Source organism: Pteropus alecto, unplaced genomic scaffold (genome assembly GCF_000325575.1).
Source record: "Pteropus alecto unplaced genomic scaffold, ASM32557v1 scaffold185, whole genome shotgun sequence".
Classification (NCBI taxonomy): domain Eukaryota; kingdom Metazoa; phylum Chordata; class Mammalia; order Chiroptera; family Pteropodidae; genus Pteropus; species Pteropus alecto.
In genome coordinates, this window is record NW_006438088.1 from 4,186,069 (window position 1) to 4,190,682 (window position 4,614).

The 4,614-nt window shown below is 40.3% G+C and overlaps 1 non-coding gene across 1 annotated transcript; it reads right to left on the minus strand.

The window, feature by feature from the left end:
• Positions 1–4,508: 4,508 nt before the first annotated feature.
• Positions 4,509–4,591, minus strand: TRNAL-UAA. Its single transcript has one exon. It is a non-coding gene; the product is annotated as a tRNA-Leu (tRNA).
• Positions 4,592–4,614: the final 23 nt, after the last annotated feature.

Consider the following 4,614-nt stretch of genomic DNA (forward strand, 5'->3'; position numbering starts at 1 on the left):
CCCCCTAAAAAGTGGGGGGATCCCAGCCCCACACCAGGCTCCCCAACCCAGGGTTCCAGAGTTGGGAAGAGCAGTCCCCATAATTTCTGGCTGTGAAAATCAGCTGAGATGGTGGCTAAGTGAGAAGAAAGGCTGTTGGAGACCGAGGCGGTCCTCCTAAGGGCCCCGCGTGTGGACTCACTTGCTGGTGACACACTTGCTCTGAGCTCCATTGCTGGGGCAGCAGCTGGAACAGTGCCGGGGAAACATGGGGAGAACCCGAATTGTCTGGTTTCAGGGAGAGGGCTGGAGGGACGGCTTTCTCCCAGACAGAAGTATTGGCAGGCGCCATTTTCCTTGGTTGAGCCCTCCACCCACCACGGACATATATGGTATTTTGCTAAGTGAAATAAATCAGACAGAGAAAGACAAATATTATGTGATTTCACTTATATGTGGAATCTAAAAACAAAATAAAGGAACAATCAAAAACAGAAACAAACTCATAGATACAGAAAACAAACTGAAGGCTGCCAGATGGGAGAGGTATTGGTGGATGGGTGAAAAGGTAAAGGGATTAAGAAGTACAAATTAGCAGTTACAAATTAGTCACAGGGATGTACAGCATAGGGAATATAGTCAATAACATTGTAATAAATATGTACGGTGCCAGGCGGGTACTAGACTTATCGGGGGGATCACTTTGTAAGTTAAGTAAATGTCTAATCACTATGTTGTACATCTGAAACTAATATAATATTATATGTCAGCTGTAATTGAAAAAAATTTAAATTATTTTTTAAAAATTAAAAAAACAGTAACTGTGAAACAATAATTTATTTGGATTTTATAGTCAAAAAAAAGCAGACCTTAACAAAAAATTTGCCTCAAGTCAACCAGTAGGTGTCACTGTTTAAATGTATTGACAACGCTTTTCCCACAGAGTTCTGTGTAAAGAAGTCCAAGAGAAAATTATCAGTTTCGAATAACTTACAACTAGTTCAAACCCAGAATAAGTATGCTTATGAATCTACACTTTTAATTTATAATTCAAAGTAGTGACTTAATTTCTTATTGTTAAAATAATCACTGGAAAATCATTCTAAGCTTAGCAGCGGTATACTTACACATAATTCAAATTTAAACACAAAATATTTTAAGAATTTTGAAAAACAAAGAGTCTAATATAACAAGTCTACTTTTCAAGAAAAAGTAAAGATTCTGCTACATTTTAGGACAGGGTTTTAATTTTTAAGAACTGATATCATCTAGCTTTCTCTATATAATTTTGAATGAAAGAAAACATTACTTTTTAAATTTATTTTAACAAATTGTGTCTATCTGTGCCTACCACCTAGGTACAATGGGTCTGGGTTTATGATCTTTTCTATCAAAGGAGATTATGAATGTAAAAGTGTTTTGAAAACTGCAAGTTGGTCTACATATGCAAGGTAAGATTTCTTTCTACTTGTGTGGTGTTGTTCTACCGCACTTCCCACAAAAGAAAAGGGAACTTAGTTCTGAAACATCTACTTTTTTGAGAAGAATGTTACAGCCTCATAACCACTCTGCAGAGGGAAACAGTATTTTATTTTTTTGCAAAAGACGTAACCTGGGAAAGTCGGTAAGTCTTTGTGACCCCAAAGCCTGACTTCTTTCCACCAAGTCACCTGGTCTTAAATTTTGCTGCATTAAATTAAATTCACTTAGAGAATCCTGCTAATCTGAGGAAACTGATGATAAAACATTTTGTAGAAGATGCTACAATAAAGCAAACGATCTCATCTAAATTTGCTTGTTAAGATTATAGTTAAGTAGGCCATATATATTGATCAATAGAAAAACGTGTGGTTCAGTGTCCTAGGATCTATCCATCCAGCAGATTCTCTTGTTTCTAGACCAGTGGCTTTTAGATGTCATTTCATTCCTCTTTGTAGTATCTCAGTGATCTGTTTGTCAGAATTTCATCAAGCTCAAGAAAAATACTAGCTGGTGTTTTACCACCTGTGCTAAAGCATAGGCACTGGTTACTACTGACTAGAAGCTTGATCTAGTTGTTTTTTTTTTTTTTTTAATACAATATAGTTTTAAAGGAATAAAGTCCACACTATTCCTTGCTTATTCTTGGTAATATCATTCCATATTTGCACCTAAACATACTGATACAAACACTTAAATTAGCACAAGCTGGGAAGATTTCACATCACTTTCGTTCCTCCCTTTGCTCAGCTTTTAAGGAGGAAAAAAGAATAGGCTGAGCTCAGTCTAACCGGCCACTGACTGAATTAAACAGATTTCTCCAAAAAAATATTTCCTGCCAATTCAACCTCTCCTGAGCCTATATAGACAGACCAAAAGTTTCCACATTAATAGATACAGATCCTTCCAAATGCCACACTCATCAGGTTGCTTCTTGCTTTGAATCTTTCAGTAGACTCCAGACACCATACTTAGCATAGTTTCAAGGTGGCTTCCCCCACCTGTATCTCTCTCCATTTCCTCCTTCTCCCTTCCAGAGCTCTGCTCTTCTTCCTTCAATGCTCAACTAAAGCTGACTCTCTAGGAAGAGTTAGGGCTTCTCACACTGCTCTTTCGGCACCTTGGGCATAATTCATATTTTCTCATTAAAAATGTGGTTAATTAAAATCTCTGTCTCTCACTATCTATGCTCCTTGAAGCAGAGACTAGGTTACTCGTCTGCGTATTCCAAGTGTCTAACAGTGACTGGCTCATAGCCATTTCTCAGTGCTGGCAGGATGTTCATTTCATTCTCTTCCCTTCTTGAACAATTCAATTCTAAAGCCATTAGATGGGCCCAAACAAGGCAGATGTTACATTTGGGGGGTGGGGCAGGGAATTACAAACATGGGTAGAAAAACTAAATAAAATCTGTAGTGTTGGATCAGAATTGGAGGTATTGGTATGAACTCCTAGATATATAGATACATAGATTCATAGGTAAGTAGGTAGGTACGTAGATAGATAGATAGATAGATAGATAGATAGATAGATATGTATGTACACACAAATACACACACTCCCTAATTCCGTCCACTGAGAGGGTCTGAGATTAGTAACATATAAAAAACAATGAGCACACCTAGCACTGAGAGCTTGATTTCTAAATATCATCTTCCACTACAAGGGACCAGAGAGCTTTTGGAAATGGCTGATTCTAGGGCTGGGTTAGAAAAAATACAAGCATGGAATATTTTGGACTAGGAAGTAAGGAAATGCTAAAGAATGATGGAGATGTCAAAAGTCAGCTTAAATGGACTCCCACTAGCCAAATCCTGGACACTGAGTATCAAAACAGATAACTATAAAATAGACGGTAACCATCAATTAAAATAGGACACCATAAGTGCATACTTATAATATTTGATTCTACAACTACTTGAATAAAATGGAAAGTTTGATGAGTAATTGGATATTTACGTAGCTTCTAAGCACTTCCCTTCAAAATATGTATTAATCACAAAAGGAAAGAGTAATTTTACAGTGGAGAAGCCTGGCAGAAAAGCTTAATCAAGTGAATTAAGTTAACAGGCCACGGTAAAACCATGCCACCTCCGAAGATGCAATGGAAACTCGGCATCACTTCTGTGATTGTCCTGCTAAAGAGGCATAACCTGAGTCCAATTACCAGGAAACATCAGACAAATCCAAACTGGCAAAGGGGTGTGCTACAATATGATGGGCTTGTCATCCTCAGAAGTCAAGTTTACGAAGGTCAGGAGAGACTGAGGAATCCTTACTGATGGAAGAAGCCCAAGATGTGACAAGAATATAAAATGCATGATTTTGAACAAGAGCCTTTTACTCAAAAGGACAACTGGTGATTAAATGGGGCCTGGGGTTGGACGATAGTAAGATACCGAGGTGAATTTCCTGATTTTAATGGTTGTAGTACAGCACCTAGTTATATCTTACTCTCAAATGATTTTAAATAAAGGGTTGTTTTCACTGTACTTGCAGCCTTCCCCCCCCCCTCTAGGTTTTATATTACTTTCATTTTTTAAAAAGAATTCAAAGAAAAACAAAACTAGACCATGATGGATACTGTCTCTGCCTTCGAGGAGTTCGCGGAAGAAATGCATACTTAATTTTGGCGGGGAAAAAAAAAAAGAAGTTATTTTGACTTTCCTGTAGAGGCAGTTTTCTGTGCAGTTTTCTGTAACTACGCTGCCACATCACAAGCGTCCTGCCCGCCCGGCGGCTCCCGCCCTGCAGGCTGCGCAGGCCGCGGCCGGAGCTCTGGCCCCACCTCGGCCCCGCGAACACTCGCCGCTGCGCAGCCGAGGGCTGGGGCGGCGCCTGCCGGAAACCGGGCCGCGGCCTGTGTACCACGCCCAGCCCGCTTGCCGAGTCATCTGCGGTTGGGCCTGTGGGAAGCCGAGGCGCGCGTTGTGCGGGTTGCGCCTCTCCCTGCCAGAAGGCGGATTCTCGAGTCCAAGCTGTGATATGCTCGGTGAAACTGATTTTTAAAAAATAAAGTGTCGAAAGGGGGGGAAAAAAAAAAAGGCAACTACCAGGAGTGGGGTTCGAACCCACGCGGACATATGTCCATTGGATCTTAAGTCCAACGCCTTAACCACTCGGCCATCCTGGTGCAGGCAAGCGGTGTTCCTGTCG